Source organism: Aquila chrysaetos, chromosome 5 (assembly GCF_900496995.4).
Source record: "Aquila chrysaetos chrysaetos chromosome 5, bAquChr1.4, whole genome shotgun sequence".
NCBI classification, from domain to species: domain Eukaryota; kingdom Metazoa; phylum Chordata; class Aves; order Accipitriformes; family Accipitridae; genus Aquila; species Aquila chrysaetos.
In genome coordinates, this window is record NC_044008.1 from 73,546,490 (window position 1) to 73,570,142 (window position 23,653).

At 49.2% G+C, this 23,653-nt stretch overlaps 1 long non-coding RNA gene across 2 annotated transcripts; it reads left to right on the top strand.

Annotated features, from left to right (window-relative positions):
* The first annotated feature begins 3,399 nt into the window (after positions 1-3,399).
* Positions 3,400-23,262, top strand: LOC115341809. 2 transcript variants are annotated; one of them, XR_005932328.1, is made up of 6 exons: positions 3,400-3,537; positions 12,506-12,990; positions 13,337-13,556; positions 15,590-17,129; positions 17,232-17,350; positions 18,734-23,262. It is a non-coding gene; the product is annotated as an uncharacterized LOC115341809 (long non-coding RNA). The 2 variants fall into 2 exon arrangements; XR_005932327.1 differs by lacking the exon at positions 3,400-3,537 and having other exon boundaries at positions 12,269-12,990; positions 15,590-16,484.
* The last annotated feature ends 391 nt before the right edge of the window (positions 23,263-23,653 follow it).

Below are 23,653 nucleotides of genomic sequence, written 5' to 3' on the forward strand. Positions count from 1 at the left end.
GGGCCTGAGACTTGGCACGGCTGGCCAGGGAATGGCTACCTGGGCAGTAGAGAAGGGAGCTGCCTGGTTGGGAGGGTTTCTTGGAAAGACCTGAGGTCTGACTCCGTGGTACAAACCGTTTCCTCGCTCAGCGTCTGGGAGGTTACGGGTAAGCCCCGGTGTAAGGTTGGCTCCTGCACCTCATGGGGACAGGGACCCGCAGTGAGCACGTGGGCCACCCCAGGGGAGGTGGTCATCACCCGGTTCTGTACCAGCGTCGGTTTAGCACACGCGCGCGTGTGGGTGTGTATGGATTCTGCCTGGGGGAACACTGCCGGAGTGGAGTTCTAATTATAGCTAATTGCAGGGTTGATACTCTCTGGATTTGGTCTGATACGAGTCAAACGATTTCCTGTTGTTCAGCACTTTACAGACACGTAGCCAGAGGCACGAGATGGACGTGTTTTCTGAAGGCATCCAGCTGGGCAAACACACGCTCTTCCCTTTCCTTCCTGTGCACGGACCTCGGTGGAGCAAAACACCCCACCGCAGCTAAACCAGGTGAAATGGTCGGGTTTAGTTAAGCCGAGGGCTCCTGGGAGGAGCAGGGTAGCTTGGCCACGCTGAGCTCTGGGCTTCTGCGGTCGGACCTTTTAGGTCCCCGAAAGCACAGCACTTTTCTCTGCGCAGCCTTGCAGCTGGTGCTGCTGGCAGCACTTTGCGTCAAACCCTTAGGAAAGCTCTATCACGGATGTACTTTCTGAAAAATGGGAGCCAAAATCTCTTAACTGTGTTTCCTGCAATAGGACTTGGTGCATTAATTGGTTAAATGTTTACACAATGCTTTTAATGTCAAATATTGCGTATGTTCTAAATTTTACCCTAAGTAAGTTATTAAATTCATACTTTAAAGCCCATTTTTAATGTCTCCTAATGGGGAAATTAAAAGTGCATTTCATGTAGTTAATATAGTTATAACACTGTGCTGTCAAAGATCCCAAGCGATAGAAGGGGAACTCGTTAGCCCGGGTAGTGCGTACACAAAGAGATGGACAGATCTCAAACACAGAAAGGATCAAAGTTCAACAAAGGTTCAAGAAGAAAAGCAGCAGCTTCTTGAAAGGAAGAAGGAGAGTTTGACTCCAAATGTAATTTTTTTTTTTTTTTAACTTTGGCTTTCACACGAGCCAGGATCCAGAATGATGGTTTCATAGCCTTTAAGATGTTTCAAACAAGCAGTATTATTCTCTAGGAAAAAACATCCCCCTCTCTCCCAGGCATCCTCTGCAAATTGAATCCTGGAATTGAAAACTTGGAACCGATGCCAAGCATTTTAATCTTACCAAAAGTAAACAATGAGCATCAATTTACATAAAAATTGACTTTTAAAATTATTTCAATGTTAACATTATAAGTGACACTGTAAGTATATATTATGTGACTTTGGGCCCGCTCAATGCTTTTTAAATGGATGCTGCTATTGCAACAGATACTGGTCATGTTTCTCTTCAGATGTTTGTAGGGAATTACGTGGAGAAAAAGCTCTGCTTTAGGAAAAGCCCAAAGGAAAATGGAATGAAAAGAAGGAGCAAATTCTCCAGGGACCGCTGAGTCTGGAGGTCTTCTGGAAGTTTTCCTGGCAGGATGGGTTTCAGCGGGGTGGGAGGGTTGGCAGCCTGGGAGGATGCTCACCGTGATTGCTGGGGCTTCCAGAGGTGAGCACGTGGTCCCAGATGGGTGGCGTTTGCTGGCACGGATGGTCCCCAGTGTTCGCTCACCGACTTTTCTTCATGCTAGTGTCTTCCTCAGCTCATTTTCTGCACGTTGTCCGAGAAAGCTCTGGGAAAGAAAATGGGAGTCAAATTTGTTTGGGAGGGCAGGGGATGAATTAAAGAGCAGCCTTTGTGGGAGAAGGGCCCTGGCAGTAAGAAGGGCTGGAGCTAGGCTGGCCCTTGCCTGTGGGCCAAGGCTGGTGTGCCACTCATTGCAAATAGCTCTAAGTTATCAAACCTCTGACCCTGTTCAGTTACTGGATGAAACACTTGTGGTGGAGAGCAGCTCATATGAGATGTTTTAATGGCTGCTTCTGATCTTAAAACCAATGAGTCCCTGAATTGCTATCCAAACCGAGAAAAACATCCTTGTAGCTACGCTGGCATTTACTGCATAAAGATGTACTGAAGTATATCTAAGCACAGACTCTGCATTATCAGACCTTTGGAGATTACTTTTATCTTCTTTCCTCTATTAAATATAGCTCAGCTCTACTGCCTTTCACACGAATAAAATTTGCTGGCTTTTACTTCTAGGAATCATCCATTAAGTATTTTAAAAATGCTGTTCAGCCACGTGTTTGCCCCTGTGTTTGCGCTAGATGGGATCGCTGTTGCGTAATCCACAGAGCGTTCCCTGTGCACGATGATTATTTTTTGGCTGACTTATGTAGGAAGTAACCTTCACTGCTTCACCACTTTGTATGTCTTTTAACAAACCTGAACACGTGGCAGATTCTCTTATCTCAAGCTGTGGAGTTTTGCCCTTGGAAGCATGGAGTGGACAAGGTCGGAGAGAGGGAGATGGTCTCACCTGGTGGTGATTTCTCTGGCTGGAGGTGCTGTTTGGCTGTGCAGGGTCGCTTTGCACAGTTCCTTCTGAAGAACTGTGGCTGGGTGATGCTGATGGGGTTGGGGAAGCAGCAAGCGGTAGCTGGATTTCAGCAGAGAAAGGGCAGGGTAGGGGGGAGCAGCTCAGCATCCTGCTGCAGGAAGGATGCTCTGCTCATCTCCTCCTGAGGAGAACCCCTGAAGAGAGGAGGAATCGCACGTATCCAGTGCTAAACGGCATATGACTCAAACAAACAAACGAAAAAATCACACCTCTTTATTACACAGATTTATCTCGCTGCGTCGGGCCCTGACAACCACCACCAGATGCTCATCTTCTCAGTTGCTTTATTGGATTCTGGGACATCCTCATAATTGCCATAAGTGGGAGATGATTCCCCAGCATCTGGCATGTGTTAATACTGATTCAGAGAGCTTATCAATCCACTTAAGGAAAGAGCGTACGTGCTCGGTGTGCAGCCTGGCAAATTCTAAGGCATCATCATTTAATCCCATTTTTTTTCCTTTGAATTGCTGCTGAATGACTGAGTCCTTGCCACTGCACCCTGCTGCAGTTTGAACACGTATAGGTGGGTAGGCATTGCCCAGATGTCATCCCCGTTTCTGGCAATGGGTAGGAAAGTGCTGCCCCATTTCCCCTAGCCTTGCCCCCAGGTTGTATTTCAGGAGCTGCTGAAATGCTCTCTAAGCACAAGTTGCCCCTCGGCTCATGAAAAGTGCATTTAGCGGTTAAGGCCCAACAGAAATCTTCCAATAAATTAAAACATCTTCTGTTTTATTTTTTTGGTTTAGGTTCAAACTATCGCCTGCTCCCTTTGAGGCTGGCTGCAGGTATCGAGAAGCACAGCTGCTTGGACACTTTTCAGCTGGACGTCTTCTAAGGGAGGAGGGAGCACAGCTTGGAGGTCTACGGAGGCAGTGAAGTCTCGGGCAGGTGGGTTTCCTTGCTCAGCTCAGAGTGAAGAAAAGCGATAAATAAAACTGGCTAAAAGCAGATATTTCAAGAATTGCTCCTAAGGTGCTGTTTCCCTTCCAGGTAGGAATAAAAAGTTTAGGCAGATTTTAAAATTTTTGTTCCCCACTTCCTTCCTCTGAGGAGCCTGGCAGCGTTTGGTCAAATGAGAGTTTGTGCTGGCGTGCATGCAGCAACGCTGGCAACCTCCCATCTTCCAGGCAGAGCTTTGGAGGTGGAGGCTTTTGAGGGAAACAATGGTGCAAAAGGGTCTGTTTGAACAAGGGAATTAAATATTTCCCCACATCGCTCCTGGTTGAAGAATGCTGCTGGGTTTTGAACAGTATGTGAGGGCAGGGAAAAGGCATTTTTCAGGCTTGCAGGGATCCAGCGCTGTCTAGACTTCATAATGCAACGGTGCGCACCGCCCTGCCTTGAATTCCTGCCACGGCGTCTCTCAGCGCGTCCTATAAATGGAAGCTGAGAAGCCTTCCCTCTGCCAAAGCTTCAGTCACACTAATGAGACCCTAGATCCTGTCGAATTTGGCAATTTGTCCCACTAAACCGGTGAACTCGTAGCAGGTGGTAGCAAAGCTCATCTCCTAAAACCACATCCCTCGGGAAACAACAGGCCACACCTGACTTCCCATGGTGGGGCGACCGCGTCTCCCTCCAGGCTAACGGAGACGCCCGGGCGTGGGGATGGATGGTCCTGCACGGGGAACCTGCCCACCACCGCTCTGCAGAGGTGGTCTTTGGACCGGCACGTCGCTCTCGAGTCAAATCACCGTCAAGTCATCTTCGAAAAGTGACACTTGCTGCTCGAAGCCCGTCCCGTTGAACACGGCTCTGTCTACGTGAGGTTGCAGCCACCAGAAGCAATCTGTTCTTTAGATGTTTCTGTCCTATCTGGCTCCATGAGTCTGTCGGCAGAGCTCGGCTGTGCAGAGTTGGTTTGGGTCACCCCCGGCGTTAGGATGCATTTCCTTCTCCACCCTCCTTTCTCCTCTTTCTGGGATCAAGTTTCTTGCAGCTAAGTGTACTCTTGTCTGTATTTCCCACTGAAGGCTGAAGCAGGGCTTGGTCACCGCTTGTTTTTCTAAACCCAGCCCAAGTAATGAACATCTGCCAGGAGGCAGAGGTTTTCCCTAAGCCTGTGGTTTGAATAACTCTTTCTTTACAGCCTTGCTTCTCTCCCAGGTGCACGCTGCCCACGAGGACCGGGAAGGGCATCTCTAACCGCTGGATGCTGCCTCCTGCGAAGCCCACGGCAGCGTATGGCCATCAGCCCACGGCAGCGTATGGCCATCAGCACACGGCATCCTCGCTGGCCTGAGCAGCCCAAGCTGCCGGGATCGCAGCGCCGGCCAGCCTCGCTGCCTTCGCCTCGGTGCCGAGTCAAAGCCGCCTCATTTCGCTCTCGCTGGAGTTTCGGTACGACCTTTCCCATGGCATGTGGAGTGGAGAAATGTCCTCCTGGCTTTTACCACCAGAGGAGGTAATGAAGTGACCGTGCTGAGCAAAGCTGGGGACGTGGGGTTGAGGCAGAAGATGAACCGGCATCTTCCAAGTGCCAATGCCTTCCAGCCCTGACTCGCAGACACCGGTACCTGGCACAGCACTTCACTAAACTCACCTGGCAGGCTGTCTTACTGCAAGCCCAGAGAACCATCTCTGCTCCTATTAGCAGGAAATTAGGATCTTAGTAGTTGTATTTTAAAAGAGGCTGAAGTTTCCTGGCGTACTTTGTCGTTCGTATGCTGGCAGTTTTGGGTGCCTGGGAAGACACTCCTCGGAGACCATTGGTTTCCAGAGGTTAAGTCCCAAGCAATGCAGATCAGATCTCTGCTTCTTTGTACGAAAATGGAGGCAGCTCAGATCTTTTGTTATTTTGGTGCATGCTCCTGCACTCCGTCAAAAGATGGTACGCTCCTGTGCAAACCTGTTGGCTGTAGCTGAACAGGCAGAAGTGAAATCGGTGAAATGCTGCCTAGATCCCAGTAGGAGGTTTGTCCCCAGTGTGAAGTTGAACTTTGGATTAACAAGCTTTTCAGACCTGCTGAAGCTTCTGGTTTGTGGTATTTTTGCCTCTTGGACTGACACATCATATGTGGGTTATGCATCAGGGACCAATATGTCAGGACCCATAAAGAAATCTCGTGGCCACAGGAAAAGGCTGGTCCAGCTTGTTATGGTGTTAGGTCTGTCTGCCCCAGGAAGGATGGAGGAGGTGCCTAGACTGAACAGAAAGATGGTCAGTTAGGGCCTTGCATCTCGGATGAGCAGTCACTTCTTAATTTACATGCAGGGAAATGGGCACAGAAAGCTTCTGCGCTAAACTCTGTAACAAATGCCGAGAAAACCTGCAAAGTCCTGCTCCCATTTCCTGCTCTAAATTCCGCACAACAGACCCCAATATCCAGGGCCGGGAGCCAAACACTCTCAAGTCAATGGAAAGATTCCCCTTGACTTTAATGGTCTTTGCATGAGTGCCTAATTTCTTCCTGTTCACAGGCTCTCTTGGACTTGGTTATGGAAACAACTGCAGATATAAAGTGCTGCAGTGAACTGTAAACCCTTCAAAGCAGTGCGACGGCAGATTTTGCTGTCCTCCCAGACAGTTGGAATGGGTTTCGTTTGACAAAAAGCCTGATATATGTTCTTCCAGCCAGCGCCGTGGCTACAGTGTGAATGAGTGTTTTAACAAATATATTCATGCAGACAGGGTTTGTGGTCAGCCCGCTGGGTTTGGAGCCAAGCTCTTCCCAGCAGGACGGGAAAGGCAGGGAGCCCGTGTCCATGCTGGGCGAAGCTGAACCTCCGCAGCTTTGACATGCCAGCATCTCTCAGACCTGCGGTCTTGGGTCTTGCACCTTCTGGGGACTGGTTCAATTTCCTGCCTGCAAAGACCGTGTCACTGGTAGAGACTGGATGTTGCCCAATTTTGTCAACTCTGGCAAAATACTTAAAGAGGTGCTTAACTTTGAGGACATAGATACGTTTCACTGATTTCCACAGGGATTAAATGCGTGTAAGCGTTTGGCTGGGGGGGGAAGTTGGTGCATCTGGTTGTGCAGTGCCTTCAAGGGGTACGCGGGATTTCCTCCCTGATGCCTGGGACTATCGACTAGTGCCTCGAAGCACAAGATCTGCCTGCTCTGGTCTAATCGTACAAGGAGCAATAATAGCAAACAGATTATTTAGTCTTTATAAAGTCCACAGACACCGAATCTGACTCTGTTAGAGGAATAGTGACTTTCACAGGGGATCTGTCTGAGTGTTTGAGAAGAGCAGAAAGTGTTTTCCGATGTGGAAGGTTGCTCCGCTGACTCTCGGGGGAGAGGAGGCTGCTGCTGATTGCTCCTTCTTTCTCTACGCCCTAGAAACTTTCTAGATCTAGTTAAGGGTTTAGATTGTTTCACTTTGCTGTTCAAACTCCGGATGGGTTTTGCCCTTTCTTTTCTCCACGCACCCAAAGGCAACTGGGTGCCTGCATCCCTCACTCGTCATACGCAGCACGAGTACAAACGTGACCCTGTTCCCAGCATGGTCTTAATGGCTTGGGCAGAAATCCCCGCTCCTGGAGCCACGTTCTGCAAGAGGAACTGAGACCTCACTTTCGCAGCTGTGCATTCCTGAGATGAAAAGGGCAGCTCAGGCCCAGGCTGTTTCGTAGCAGAAAATCAGACCTGGGCAATCTATGGAAAAATCTGGCAGCTGCAGGAGCCGTCTGGCTGCTGGAAAAATCTGTAGCGAGCTCTGTCGGGGTCCCCTCCTGACGCCCTGGTTTGGGGAGCGCTTCGCCTCAGATTTCTAAGATTTTGAATTCTTGCCCGTCGGTCTCACTAGAAATGTGGCTGTATGAAGACTCCCAGTTCAGAGACATAGGAATTATAAACTGCTGGCCTGGCTCTTTCGGAAGGATTATTTGCTTTTTAAAGTCACTGTCTGCAGCCTAGGCTGATCGTTCTGTTGCAGAGGAAAATAGGCAGCAGACTGAGACATGGATGAAGTAATGAGTTCATCTCTCTGCAGTCTAGCCAGGTACACATTTTTTTTTTTCTCCCAGAACTTAATTAAAATGCATACATCTTTCCTCACATTTTTATGAAGCTCAATGGCAAATAACGGTCACTCTCTAATTACACCAACATTAACTTGTTTTCATGGCTGAAAAGGACAGATCCAAGGGCAGTATCGTTCCCCTGCATTTGGTTACTCTGTGAAGTGCTATCTCCAGCAAGCAGCTAGAAACCCAGGTTTTATAATCTGGCCCAGCACTCCCATGGGGTGGACTGTGCTGGTGAGAAAAGGATAGACTTGTCCAGTGGAAAATATATGCATTAGTCTGGGCTGGCTGATAAATCCTCACCTAGCCGATGCTCTTCCTGCTCTGTTTTGCTGGCATTGGCACTGACCCTTGGACCTCGTCCCCTCTGGGGTTTGGAGATTCCCAGCCTGGAGGAGCAGCCCATCGGCCACGGCTTGCTGCCTGCTCAGAGCCCTCTCCTGCCTGGAGACCTCCTGGTGTCCCCAGGGCTCACCGAGGAAAAAGGAAAATAAAAATCCAAGCAAGCTTGATTGAATAATGAGTTAAGTTTCTTTCCCCAGCCACAGAACTGGTCATATTTAGCCAGAGCAAAATTAAACAGGGGCCCTCCTGGTGCAACAGAATAAATAGTCTGTCCTACAAAGGAAACCACCAGCTCTGTTGTGGGAGGGATGTAAAGTTGTCGATGGAAAAAAGCACGCCGTGATCCTATGGCCTTCCACTCCACTCTGATTTTGGTTTCTCCAGACTATGATCAGCACAGCCAGACCAGTCCTCATCCCAGTCCAGTTGGCCACTGGTATCAGTAGCTGCTGGTGAGCAGGGCTGGCTGATGTGCCTCATAGCAGGCTTCATGGAGGGTTGATGCAGTCCCAGAAATGTCTTTGTGCTCCTTTGTGATATCCGTCCAGCTTGGTTGCATCCTGCAGCTTGGTTATGAAATGGCTGGTTTTGCAGTGACGTTCTTAAAATTCAGCTCTTCTTAATATGGAATTGGTTTTTACTAGTATGAATTTTGCAGCGTTGTGTTCTGCTTGAAATTACTGCTGCTCTAACATGCCGAAGCTCAGGACATTTTGTTCCATTTTCTCGTCTAAACCTGACCAGTCCCATGAAATCCAAATCTAACCTGAAATAGTCAAATTTCTCAAATTGCACTGCATACATGGGAAATGAAAGATGTGTTGCCAGGACGGTTGCACTATGAGAGAAGGTTATGCACTATGAGAGAGCATGAAAGTCCAACATGACTCCACTGGTGGGTGGTTTGGGATTCGGCCAAGACAAGGAGGTTGGAAGGAAGAATGCGGCTTCGCTTGGGTGCTTTGTGGCTTGACCATCTGCAAGGAGAATGAATAGGCACCATCTCTCGCATCCACCCCCTCCAATTTAGCGCGTGCCTGGAAAAAGGCAGTGGTAGGTGCTGTCTGTATAATAAATGGCATCTGTATGACAAACGATGCACCTCTAGGGCTTTCCTTTGCAGACTCAGAAAGTTGTGGCTGGAGTGATGGGAGCAACAGAAGAGGTGACTGCAAGACCAGCAGGTTCAAAGAGCTTAGGTCGGCTGCCTATTCTGGGGATGAGTTAATCAGCTGTAATATGTGAGGTCTGCAAGGCACGGTGATGAACGGGAGCATACGGAGGGGGAAGGCCATATAGTTAAAAGAGCATTGGTGATAGCACAAAAGTCCTCCTGGCAATGTGATTTATTAGGCTGTGATGGTGTCTTTCACATTAAGTGACAGATGCCTCATCATACACGACATTTAATGCAGGATGAGAGCGGTTTCGCTGTAGGAAACCATTCTCTGTCTGCAAGGGAGGCATTGGGCAGGCTGGACCGAGCTGGCAGCGCTGGTTTTGCGACTGCCGTGGCTCGCATCACGCTCGCAGTCAGAAAGGGAGTTTTTAAAATCAGATTTTTATTAGGTGCCTAATTGACTCATCATCCCTGCCCCCTCCATGCACACACATTTGCTCTGCCCTGAAATGTGAGCTAAACAAGGCTGGCGAGAAATGTTTTCTGAATATAGCTGGGGAGAGAGAGAGGGCCGAGGAAGGTGAAGAAGGAGCAAATTCATGCCGTTTTTTAAAACAGAAGATTGTAAAAGACCAAAAAAGAACCCCATACGAAAAATAACAACAACAAAAAGATGTGGTTTCTTAAGCCAGTTTGCATTCCTGGAAGTTGATGACGCCCTGGATTACTGTTGTTTTTTTAGACCTCTTTCAATTTTTTTTAGGATAGTTTGTCTGTAATGTGGGTATGTGTGGGTAGAGAACTGGGGAATATGCAGAGGGAAAAAAAAAAAGCTAAAAATGGGCAGGAACAAGCTGACTGCATATTTTTTTTTTTTCTTGAACAACAAGAAAAAAAAGAGTTTGAGGTTGTTAAAGGTTTGGATATGTGGGGGTGGAGCAAAGGCACGGCAAAGGAAGTTGATCCTGAAGACCACATCTAATACCGAATCTTTTGTGCTTCATGAAACATTGTGCCTCCTCAGCTATGGGAGAGCTGTGTCTCGGTTTGCAAAATAATCAGTCCAAACTTCTGATTTATGTCACTTGGAAGCTGCCTTGCTCTGCAGAGAGGAGATGGGATGCAGCCAAGGCATCCCAGGCCAATGTGCCGGGAGCATGGTGGTACGGTGGTCTTGCAGGTTTTGTATCGGTGCCACCAGAAATTTGTTTCTTGTTGCTGTCCGGTTTTGGTGTCACGTTTCCGTTTGGCATTTTTGCTTAGAAAACAGTCCTCTTCTTCAGGAAGTATTTCTCTTTTCTCCGTCTTACTCGTGCTTACGCCAAGCTAAGCCCCACCGGTCTCCACGGGATGCTGCTGCTTTGCGGGTAGTCCAAAAAATGGAGCGTTAGCTCAGCCGGTCCCTGGGAGGGATGGAGGGAAGGTGGGGAGTCAGAGGGCCAAGGTCTCCTCCCGTTTACGTGAGTGTGTAATAGCCAGAGCATGTTCTGACTATTCTGCTAATTTCCTGATGGTTGCTCTGGATTTTTATTGCTTGCACTAAAAGAAGGGTCCGGTCTGTAGTTTGAACTTCTAGAGGCAACTTAGAGGAAAAAAACCAAAACCTGTTGTTGCATCAGTGTCTGGAGGAGAAATAACTTTGCCCACTCTGCCAGGGCGTGCGATGGTTTCCTGGGGAGAACGGGGCTCCGCGCTGCCAAGGGCTTTTGGCTCAGGCTGTGCCCTGCCCGGAGGTGGCAGCTATAAGAGGTGTGGGTGCTGTAGCTGCCAGGTGAAAAACACCCACTAAATTTTCACTCCAAGCTCTTCTCCACCCTGAAGCTCTATAGACATGCCAAGATCATAGGGTTTTTTTTTTTCCTGTTACCAAAGCAGAGACTGACATTCCCAGTAAGTGTATCCAATGGGTCTGTTCTTTGCTCGTTGCTCCTTTCCAATACAATAAGACCTCACTGGAAAATTTCAGATTAGGTCTCTTCCTTTTTTTCTCAGCTGGAAGCTTCCCTTTAAAACATTAATATCCAAATTATTTTTTTCCCCCAGCGGGTTAATTAATACTTGATTCATCACCTTGAAAGCTAATGGATATTTATCCAGATCATGAATGAAATGAATGCCTTCTATAAATAACTGCAGCAACACTCGCTAGCACTTGCTGACAACCCATCTTTATTTATGCTCCTTCTTCCTCAGGAAACGAACTCTGCTCGGCTCTAGAGGAGTTAATCCTAACCTTTTCCCAGGGCTGGTTTTGCACTGGCCTGGCTCGATGTTTTCCTACTTGAGCTTTACTTTGTAAACATGGTGCCTTTTTCTGAGGGAAAAGGGCAGCATTTGTGGAGAGAGACCCAGACAGCATGGCGTAATCGCTCCAGCCTGGGCCAGCAAAGGCCATTTGAGACCTTGGGTGTTTTCGTGGGCTGGGAGGTCTCTGGCACTCTCCAAAATGTTGTTTAGTTTTGGCTATTGGAAAAAATATTGGAAAGCCCTTTCCGAGTTCCCATCTGCTTCAAATAAATGGTGTTTATTGTCTTTGTCTCCAGCTCTCTAGCTATTGTCATCAGTGACCTTAATTAGGAGCATATTAAAAATCATGTCTAGTTTGTCGCTCACGCGTAAAGAATTAAGAAATAATTATTTACTTTTACTGTTAACTTGCACGTTCCTCCTGGGTGCTGCTCTGCATCCACGAGAGCATCTTGCTGCTCGCTGGAGAGGAAAGTCCTTGTTGTCCCTGTAGACTTCAAGGGCAGAAATAACTGCATGGGTGCCGGGAAGCCGGACAAGGGGACCGAGGGACCCAGAGATGGTGTGAGAGTTGCAGTGGATGCTGGAGGCCAACCAAAGCATGGCCTGTTGTAATGTGGTGCCTTGGCTTTTCCCACAACCCTGCCCGTTGCTCGCTGCTGCCCGTGGCTGGGTCTGCACTGGGTCTCACGACTTGCATCTCTATCACAGGTCTAATGCTGCTCTCCTGTCTCCAGAGGGGCTGCCAAGAGCTCTATGTGCTTATCCAGACCAAGGCTGGAAAAATATTGCTGATATCATTTCTAGGCTCCTGACCTGCCTGCAGTAAAACCCCGTGGACAGCTTGCCCTGGGGTCTGCAGGGTGGATTTTTTTGTCACTTCAGCAGTGACGCTTGTTTTGAGGCAGGGTAAGGGGGACCAAATGAGCTCGCTCCTCCTGTGTTGCTCAGTCTCTTGGTTTTCATCGTAAGTGATGCAATTTGTGAGGCTGCCTCCAGGAAGCACCAGCCTCTGGAGTTGCACGACTGTGTAAAAATCTCAGCTTTTGTTCATTTTCCTATCCCTCATGAAAGCTTTAAGCACAAAGGAGCAGCTAGACATTTTCTATGGTCGTTTTAATCTATGCTGCTTAAGATGAACTTACTTTTTTTTTTTTTTTTTTTTCCAGGGACATTGGCTCATGAATTTTTAATTCTTGAGCTTGGCAGCACTGGATGAATTAGAAACAGAACAACTGATTTTAATGAGTGTAAGATTAATGCAGATGAGCTTGGCTGAAACTGTGATCCAGCTGAGGAGAGAGGATTTTCTCACTTCACCTACCAGCTCCCTCCTTGGTGGGCTGTTACGTTGCAGGCATTACTGTAGCAGAGCATATTCTCATCAGTAGTCGTTACCTGGGGGAGAGATGCTCATTAAACAGCCCACTTCATACAGGAAATTTTGCACGTTAACCCTTGGTGGCTGTCCTGGACCCTCGACAGCCCTGCAAGGTGAACTGCGGCTCTCGAGCGTGCAAGTGGGGAAGAAGGCGAGTGTGGATGGATGTGAACTGATGGAGGAGAAACCTCCCCTGGCTCTGGGCCGGTGTCTGCTGGATGGGAAGGAGAAGACTTCTGGCTGTTGCATGGAGCCACCACAGCTCCAAGCAAGGTCATGGTCTATACCTGGTGCCTATCCCTTCATGGAGAGCTGTTGTTTTATTTGTTTGATAAAGTGCTTAGCACTCTGGGTCATATAAATAGCAGTTACCGATAGGAAAGAGCCGTTCTGGGTGCCACAGAACAGCCCTGCACTGGGCAGAGCTCTCCTGAGTAACCTGTTAGCTCAATGGCTGGCTTTCCTATACACCTGAAATTAGATATTTGTATAGTGAATGTTTTTATTACCTGAGCAATAAGGAAAGATGGGGGAGGCTGAGCTGAACTAATTTTATTTGATTCTGTGGGCAACTGGCAGTTTTATATCTCTGTTTTATTTTTTTATATCGTTTAATCAGGTAGTGCTTTCACAGATCGCATCGCTGCAGGTTTTGCCTGCTTGGGCTGGCAAGCGAATGTAGCAGGAGCATTCAGGAGTGGAGTGTGATGAACCATAAATAAAGAGGAGACTCCCAGGAAAGCATCAGGAGACCACGGAGGAGAAGGCTGGCCCGGCAGCTGGTGAGATCGCCCGGTGACTTGCGTCCAGCTTTACAGGGACCTCCTGCCTGACCATGGGTAAGCCACGGCATCGTGTTCTGCTTCGATATCCCACCCTCGGAGTGGAAGGAAGAGCCATGGCAGATGTATTAGCAGTCCCCAACCCAAGGGCTTCTTGGTGTCTGCATGACCCTTTGCATCCTATGGGGATTAAAAGATCGGACAGGCTGCTCAGCAAAATAGCGGGACCGCAGAGGCAGATGGAGAGGACATTATGACGAGTCTGTTTTGCAGTCGCAGAGTTGCAGATCTCAGGGGTCTAGCAGGGAAATCTGTGAGGGCAAAGGGGTGCCTGGGACAAAAGTGCTGTGCCCCAAAATTAGAAGACCCTGAAAGACAGCATCCGAAATAACAGCACACTTGCTGTGCTCTTCCCAGGTGCTGGAGGGCCAAGGATGCCTCTGCGCTGGGGCTTGGGAATGCACAGGCATAGGACTGCCCTGTGGTGGGAGGCATTTTTCTGAAAGCTTATCCTGAACTTTTAAAGGATTTTTTTTCAGCTTCAAACCCTGTATATTATAAAGCAAAATTCCTTGTGTTGTTAGCATCACTTTCAACCAGCAGCAATCATTAGATCCCGAGTCTGTTGCCAGCGGCAGCGCCGGTGTTTTATGTTGTTTGCTGCAAGGCTAAAGGACGAGCCAGTTTCCCCCTTTGCTGAGCTTCCCACATTGCCTCTTTGCTCACGAGGAAGCAAAATCTCTACAAAAACTGGGCTGCCACCACATCAGGAGACTGCCAACAACCGCCTCCAGGTGCGGCTGTCTTGGAATGTATTTAAAAACCCACCCTGAATGCATTTCTCATCCTCTGCATTTTTCCCAATACGATTTCCCCCCCAGCCTGAGCTCCCGGTGCCGGTGTGCAGGGATGACCACCCTCTGCTACTGGCCGGTGGTCCCGTGCCGGAGCGACCTGTCCTCATCCCATCGACAGGCTTTGTTCGCCGTGCTCGGTTTTGCTCCCCTGCTAACCCCATCGTGCTGCTCCTATTTTTAATACCAAGGGATAAACCCGCCTCTTCGCTGCGTCTCGCACGCATCGTGAGCGGTGCAAGGTATTAAGTTGAGCACGTCTGCGTTTAAGCACCTGCCAGGCGGGTCCTGGCAAGGAATGCATCGGCTCTTCTGTGTCGCCAGCCCCGAATTATAGCGTTTCTTCTTCCTCCATGGGACATGCCTTCCTCGGCTGAAATGACAGCGCCAAATTGTCCCCGCGTGACAGAAGGTTGGTTGGTGTTTTTTTTTTTTTTTTTTTTCCCTGCTTGCACTGAAAAGCAGCTGCTAAAGTGGAGTTAATTCATCCCAGTGCCACAAAAGAGGAGAAGGAGATAAGAATGCTGCTGCATCCCAGCGTCTGCCCTCGTTTGGTGCAGGCACAGGCAGCAGCAAGCCACGACTTGGGGGGTACCTGCTACCCAAGGGTGCTCCTTGGAAAAGTGGGTGGGGTGCCACTAAAATATGCTGCACATTTTTTCCCCTTTTAGCACAGCAATTCCCTTTATTTTTTCCTGGGCTCAACTTAAAGTTTGTGCTTTGGTGTTTTGTTTTTTTTTTGTTTTTTTTTTTAATTTTTGCAGGGCTTTTATTGCCATGACAGGGATACCAGAGTGGAACATCTGATCACTGGGATAAACATGTCCCAAAATAAAGGGTTTGCACATCCTGTTTTTAAAGCTGGTCTTGCAAAATGTTCAAAAGCTTTTCTATTTAGCTAGCATTTCAGTGTCCATAAATGGCGCAAACTTTTTCCAGCTATTGTTAGTGGCAGTATCTATAACTCAGTGACTGTGATATTGCACATTCAAAATGAGGACGAATAAATAAATACATGAAGTAAAACACAATGGCTCAGCTAGGTTCCCTGGAGTTATGCTGGGAAAAGCTGCTGACTACAAGGCCCAGGAGCTCCTGTAGTTATTTCAGGGAGAACAGGTTGCAAACAAGCCAGGAAAACTTGTGCTTTAGGACTTTATCTTCCTGGGACATATCCTGAAATGGATGGGACGCTGGCCTGGAGTGCGAGACTGGGTGACTTTTGTGTCTTCACAGCTTCAGTGATGTGCTCTGAACGCCTGGGTCAGGAGCCTGGTCCCCAGTGGTCCCCACTGAAATCACTGGAAAAAGCCCCAGTGCTGCGATGGTGCCAGCATCCCTGTGGGTTGCCAGGTCAGGATGTTCACGGTATCTTGCTGACGGCAGGATCAGAGCAGCTTTTGCAGCTTTCCCAGACTCAGGGAGCTCCCCAATGTCACTACTCCCTCTCAGCATCCCTGCTCAGAGCTCACAAGAATTGCTCTGCCGTTTGAGGTGCTCCACCTGGAGCCATGCTGGAGAAGAGCAATTCATCCATGCTTTCTCCTGAGGTTCCTTAAACGACACACACGCATTTTAAAATGGTTTTATTAGACTCTCTGAGTCGATTTGTAGAGACCCAACCTCAGAATCAGTCCATGTACTCTCCAAAGCCCCGTTAACATCCGCAGCGTGGGGCCAAGGCTCAGTTTTCCCCCGGAGGGAGGCATCCTTGCGGCACCCAGCCCTGAGCTGGTGTGGGGTTAGCTCATAACCCCGCGTCAGCGCACAAACCTCAGCGGTCTCGCTCCGGCAGCCATCAGCCTGTGCTGGGAGCTGTCAAGGACCACGTCTGTTATCCCTCCCGAGCGCAGAGTCGATGGAGAGGAGGTTGGAACGCAACTCAACGTCCCACACAGTGACGGCGGAACCGTCAGATCCTGTCCCCGCCTGCCAGGAAAGGAGAACTTGCTGTGAAATATTCTGCCTTGCACTGCTTCGCCTTTGACTAACGAAGAGCGGCCGGAGAAGGGAAGAGACGCCGTGCCGTCATGTAATGGAGAATCACGTCGTCTTTGGCCGGATGATGGGTTCCTTCTGATTTTGAGAGGGAGAAGCCCTGTGCCCACGTGGGCCACGTCAGCCACTGCCCGTGGGTTTCTGCGTGGGGAGAATGCCACTCGCTGTCGGGCTGGGGAGGCAAGGCATGCTCTGGCTGCACGCTGAGCCGCGGTTAGCATGGTACCCACCCTGCCGCAACCAGGAGGTAAACGCTAATTTGTGACGCGTACGGTCCCTGTTAGACCCTGCACTGAGCAGTCAGTAACACAGAGGTCACGTGTGGGTTGTGCTGGGTTTTACTGAGTGTGAAAGTGGGGAATAGTCCAAATATACCCATAAAAGATCGGTGCTTCATTACTGCGGTGAGTTAGGAGCGTTTCCAAGGGGAGGCATGTGTTGGGCTGGTAACGAGCTGTCCTTTGGCAGAGGCAGAGCATTGAATGGGTGTGAAAACTGGAGGCTGAAGGCAGCAGATGTGAGAGGTGAAGAGAAGGGTGTTTGCAGCTGGGGGTACCGGGATGCCCGAGGCAGTGCACGCTGCAAGGGACCTGTGGCAGAAGGATGCTGCCAGGCTCCACGCTGGGTGGTGGGACCCAGCCGGCCCAGGATGGACGGCAAACTGGAGGCTATGGATGGCTACAGGGACAGGAGAGGGTGGCAAACCCCTCCTCAAAGGAGGCAAACCTCATTGAAGAGGTTAAAGCGAATGTTGAAGGATCCTAGGAGCAGTTGCCAGGTAATGCCATGCACAAGACTGACTTAATGGCAGCCAGGGGGTGGTGGGGGGTGGGTTTCATGGACTGTTTTTCGGTCTCACCCAAGCACTTCTCCATCCCAGATCCCAAATGATGATGCTGTGCTGAGGCCAAACACAACACGGCAGGAGCCAAACCATGACATGAAAGCAGGGACCTGCAAAGGTGGAAAGTTGAAAGGCGCTTAGGACTTGTTCTCCAGGTGGGTTTACGGGACGTTGCTTTAGCCTCACCCTCTGTTTGCTGCAGGGCACAAAGTGGCCTCAGAATTGGTCCATTTGTTTCTTGTGGCTTCTGACTTCGGTCTGGCAGCAGAAAGGCTGGAGCATTGCACCTATGGCTGTGTTTTTTCCAATGGATTTGGGAAGTGAGTGACTAATGTCATGGCAAACAAGTGGGGCTGGGTGTGCCGCGCTGCTCAGCATCCCGCTGCTGGTGGCATCCGTGGTGGGACAGGCTGGTGGCAGCTGGTGGCCTGTTCTTGGTTTGGGAACAGATTAAAATAATGACGTGAGGAACAAGCGAGGCACCGTTGGTGGGTCTCGCTGCATTGCCATCTCCTTGTGCTGCAAAAATAATGGAATAGGGATGTGGCCCCAGCTCTTTCCTTAGCACCTCCTGGGCCAGCCTGTCCCCTTCTCAGATGCCAGAGGATGCTGTAACCCCCTCGCTGCAAGGACTTGTTCCTTGCAAGGTGTAGCACAGAGAAGTTAAAATGCCTCGTTACAGAGGAAAAGACATGGTTCTGCGTTAGTCTGGCTGCCTGTGGAAGAGCCCTCCCTGGCTTTTGCAGAAGGGCTCCTCTCTCCTGGAGTTAGTCATGCAAAATGATTTCAGGGGGGTCTGCTGGAGTGTCTCCCACTGTGTGCATTTGTACTGCAGTAATAGTCATTACTGGCTGCAATTGCAGATTTTTCCATGATTAGGGATTATATATGCACACATTCAGGCCCTCCCCTGTGCGCAGACGCCAGCTGGCCCTGCCCTTCGGTGTGTGTATGGAGCAGTGCGTGTGCTGGGGGCAGCGCAGGAGCAAAGACAGTCCATAAAAATGTGTCCCAGATCAATTGCCAGCTTTCTCTTGGGAGAAGACATATCTCTGGTGCCTGAAAAAAGCCCCCTCGTGACTTATGACTTCAGCAGATTTCATCTGAGGAAAGTCTTTATGAAGGAAGAAATAAAGAAAGGCATTGCAGTTCTTTTGCATCCAATATTTTAGACCTGATTTCTAAAAAAATTGCAATTTTTTAGACCTGGTTTCTAAAAAAGCAGCAGGGTCTGAGGCAAACGCTGGGCAACATTCGAGAGCGCAACCTGGAGATGGATTTCGTTCATTCTCCACTAACACGGGACAAAACCGTGTGTGGACTGTTGACAATCGGCGGGGCTCAAATTCTGCATTTCTGTTGAAATTGGACGGTTGGTTGGGGACAAATCCCTCCGGCACTGCTGGTGAGAGTGACGGGGGGGCTGACTTGGTGGATGGAGGGGCTGTAGAGAGCACAGCACTGCGGGGCTACGTGGGTCACTACTACTTCATACCTGCTGATACGGACAAGCTTTCCCATCCCGATGTATGCCGCAGACCAGACTAAGAGGAGGCAGGGAGGCTGTCGCATGAGCGGGAGGGGAAAATCCCCCTTCTCCAACGTTTGTCCTGGATGCAGACGTGGGAACTTCAGCAGGAGCACCTACAGATAGGTCTCCAAGAAAGCATCCCAGACTCGCAGCACCTGAGGAGCTGAGAAAGAGACAGAGAAGCTGTGATTTGTTTGTGCTGCTTGTAGCTGGAGGTGGCTGCAGGGATCAACCCTGTAGCTGTGGGAAAGTTCAAGGCTGAGCTTTGTGGCTTCATCAGATCCGGACTGTGATCATTCACTCTAATACCTATGTAATGAGAAGAGAACAGCAAGCAGCTATCACGATAGCTTCATGAAGCTAGCCAGACACCTAGCACTGGCAGTCTAAATCCGGCCCTGTCTTCCCCCTGCAGTAGACAACCCAAGCTGCTCATTACTGTTGTCCTACCCAAGGGCACGAGCCGAGGGAAGCAGAAAGCCCCAACCAGCCAAGCTTCTGCCTGGAACTGTTTGCTTTGGATCATTACTTATTTATTTCTTCTTACACCCATCTTCCAGCAGAATTAAGGGCAGTAAAGGGAAGAGCCCTGTAACACTGCTTGCACAGTCTTAAAATGCTTTACGCTCATTGCAGTTCTCATCTTTACAGCACCTTTGGGAAGAGAGACAACATTCAAATGCCCGTTTTACAGCACCATGCACTCAGCACTGCTGAAGAAGAAATCCTTAGCAGTGTTGGCTCTGGAGACAAACTATGAATATATGTGGGTTGCATGTATCCAATCTCATTGCAGTGAGCTCAAGAAGGTGCAATTACTCTTATTTTTATGCTCGTATGTGATTTAGACTGATTAATTGCTAAGAATTCCTCCCTCCTCCTAATTGTCTGCAAAAGAAGTGATTTCAAAGCACAATAATTGTGGCCACTGCCAAAGGGAATAGGAGATAAAAGCAACTCCTATTACCTCCAAATGGCCCCACATGTGGTCCTTGTCCATAGCAGACACAGTTTGCACTGGAATAATGCATCAACTATATATTTAATCTTTCACCCAAGGATCTAGAATTGCTTTCCAATGAACCGTTAGCTGAAGGATCCCCACGCAGCCCTGATTAGACAGGCAAGAAGACATGGAAGTTGTGAAACAGCCCAGCTTTGTAGCACTGGGAGGGGAGAGAGCTGTACTGTGATTGTGCTCCATGGGGAAACTACAGCTGAAGGACCTGAGAAGGGACAAGTAGGTCAAGCCCACTGTTTTGAAGATGTTTTGGACATGTTATAGTGATGCTACAGCCTCCTGCTCTGAGCTTGGTGCTGTCAGTAGCCAGACGAGGCAGTTTAAAGGCTACTGGGTGGCTTTCTATGTGGCTCTGCAGAGAAATGGTCTCCAAAAGGAGGGTTGCAATGCCATGTAGGGACCCAGCAGCTGTGCAGGGACTCCCAGCCCAATAGAAAATTACCAACAAGACTTTTCTGCTAAGATCTGGGGTGGCCAAGGAAATGGGGCTGCGAGTGGAAGTGTTTGGGGGCCACCACTTCCAAGTCTGCAGGGACCACGAACGCCTTATCCCCCACCTGAGCGTGGACGACCTCCAGCTCTGCAGGAGCACCGGCGTCATGACGGGGAACATCCATCGCAGAGTCCAGCGGTACCATCTGGGGCTTTTAGGGACCTGATTCCCAAATACCAGCTTCCCTTCTGGGTTCACAGCCCCTGCCGCTGAGCCAAGAGACCCAGAGATAACCAGTGCTGTGGGGCAGTACTCAGCGTGAGCCCTGGCAGAAGCTAGATGTGATATCTTGGGCTTCACCCATGTCTGTTCCCAAAATGCATGGACAGGGGGAGCAGTGCTTGGCCAGGCTGTCACGTAGCAGCTCCAGGGGTGCACGGCACGATCCCGCTCCCGTGACTGGGAGATTCAGGGGTCTGCAATCATCAAAGCACTTCACAGCCCAAAAAATACAGGCAAAGCCTCCTCAGCCATGCTGTCCACCGGTGTCCTCAGCATCTCCCCAGCCTGGCCGGAGCCCTTGCTGCGCTGCTGACCTGGCCAGGTGGAGAATTCAAGGGAAGTAATTTTTTTTTGGCTTTTTCACATTCTCAGCTTGCGACTCAGTTATCAACCGTTGTTACCTTCAGATCTCTGGGATCAAGAGAGGACCACTGCATTAGTTCTGTGTCACCAAGGAGAGCTTAAATATTGTGATTAAAAAATTCCAGTCTCGCATAGTCTACTCAGACATGCAGGAAGAAACCTTTGCAATTAGACTCCCTGTGTGCTGGCAGGAGGGCAGAAGTTCCTCCTTTTTTTTCTTTTCCATGTCTATATTCTTCTGTGATTTTAGAGCAGCAGGGGAAAAAAAAAGCCTGTTTGATTTTCTTCATTATGCTAAGCCTGGTTTTACTTTCTGATTGCCAAAGCATGATAAATGGAACAGAGATTATTTGGAGATTTTCAAAGATCTGCTTTCAAATTTTATTTTTCCTGAGCCTCATTAAGCTTGCAGGTTTTATCTACACTTTGTTCTTAGGGTAGAGTAGCATTACCGTATATTAATAGCCATATTTTTTCATTTGAAATTAAAACCAGATAGAGGCTTCTCATGCTTTGCTTTCAAATCCTATTTTAAAAAGTATTGATCATGTGTGTGTTGTTTTTCTTTTCCTCTGACCCTGCTGGCTCTGTAAAGGGCACTCACTAACAAAATGCTTTCAGTCCTGGATCTCTGCTTACTACTGGGTGCAGTTTTGTATATTTAGGGACATATTTTAGAAGGTAAAATGTATAGATAAATGAAAAATGTAGTTTCCAATAGAGAGACAGGCAAGAAAAATCAGATTTAAAAGCAGGACCTCTACAATTAGGGGGTACAGAGCAGCTTAGGCGTGATAAGATAGCCCGTGATGTGCCTAGGCGCATCTTTCGGGAGCTAAACGCTATTGAAAGATCTCGTCCTCCATGACTTTAGGAGAAATGGCCAAAAATCATCTCATGGCTGAGAGTCCCCAGGCACAGCCTGTGTGCTCCTCTCTAGGAGAGGTTTGGAGGAGGGTGGCAGGGACCGGGCGCGAGGACAACACGGGACGCACACACAAAAGCCACCCTAACGTACCTGGTGGTGTTTCTTCTGCCGGACCCACCTTCTGGGTCTTCCAGGTGTACATCTTCCTCCTTCTGTGCCCACCACAGAGGTCTTGGGGCAGCTTGAAGATGTGATGAAAAGGTCTCCTTGTGCCACCTACCCGGTGTGGGAAACAGCTTCCTCGTGGGCGTCAGTGCAGGAGCTGGCTGTGTCCTCCGAGTTCCTGGGGAAGGTGCTGGAGATAAAAGACCCAAGGCAAGTTTCTCTGTTGATGGCCTGCCTTGTTATCCTAGGAATGGGAAAGACGGGTGCACAGAGTGGGGTGAGGACAGACCATCCTTAAGGTGCCACTACACCAACCCCAGCCCCGGTGCAAAGGTGAAGCCCTTCATTCTGAGACCAGCCCAGACCTGTCTCCAAGACTCGAGGTGCTCCTCGTAACGTTCTCCTCCAGACGTGACCCCAGGAGCTTTGCTTGAACTGGAAAGCAGCTCATTTGGAAAGGTTTTCTGTAGTTCCTCCAGACCCACTCGACAAGCTCTAATAATAACTAACTGCCTTTCTATTTATAAATGAGAACAGCAGCGAGGAACTCGGCTCATGCGGCTGAGGCCACCGCAGCCTTGGTTCTCCCACCCTCTGCCATCGAGATTTTGTCTCTGCTGTCCTGCCAGAGCCCCAGCAGCCCTGCCATCGTGCATGGGAAAGGGCATTTCCCAGGGCTCTTTCCTTTGGGTACACACACACACATTTATTTTTTCTTTTTGCTCGTTGACAAGGGAATAATTTCTGTTTAAAAACGGGGATTGTTTTTTGTAGCAGCTCCTACCCCACTTTGTAAAACAAACATTTCCCAAGCGCTTGATGTTTCAGATGATGTTGTTACTCGAACGTCAGCGCCAATATCAGAACATGTATTTCTTAGTGGAGCCTGGGGATTTTGTGCTGCCCGTCTCCCAGCGGCCAGATGTGACGCAGAGGACCGACGGATCCTTTCGGCCGAGCCAGCTGGATGTGGCCCGCGTTAGGGCTGAGTCGGAAAAGCGTTTGGGTTTAGATTGACATGCTGTAGCCCAAGGCTAGCTCTCGCCCAGCCTGCATGCAGGAGGGGAGCATCACCTCCACTTCGGCTGGGTCAGCTCGAGCCGAGGCTCGACTCAGGCTGAAGCTGCCTTTGCTGGCTCCAGTCTCACAGGGACCAGACATCTCCAGCCAGCTCTGGTTCTACCCACAGCGTTCCCTCTGCTCCCATTCCCGACAGTGCCAAGCCCTGTACCTGCACTTCTGGGAGAGACTGGAGAGAGTTTTCCCTGTAATACATCCTCTCGCTATCTCCACTACATGCAGGATGCCAGATTCGATGAAAATACTCTGATCTGTTCTGACAAATCCTCTGTTCCTAAGTAGATAATAACCAGAAAATCTTCCTAAATAAATCCTGGTTTCGGATCTGTGCCCACACTTGTTATTCTTTTCGTACCAATTAACTGCTCCTTCTTGCCCTGAATTGGGGGCATCCTCAGCTCCTTGAAGTAGAAAGGGGGCACAGATTTATGGCTGCTGAAGTCAGCATGGGACCAGGTGAAGTTTTACGACTGTAAAAAAAGAGAGTCTGATTTAGCAGCATTAATGCACAAGTGACCAGAAACAGTCTTCTCAGCTGAGCAGGGATTAAACATTGCAGATAGATAGCTATAACCCCAAACTGCAGTGGAAAGTGCTGGGATACCTTTTCATCGTATCAGTAGTGCAACGAAGCTGACACATGGACCTGACCTGGAGGAGAGAAGAAGAGTATATTAGAATAATACCCGTTTAATTCTCCTCTCTCTTTCTTCAG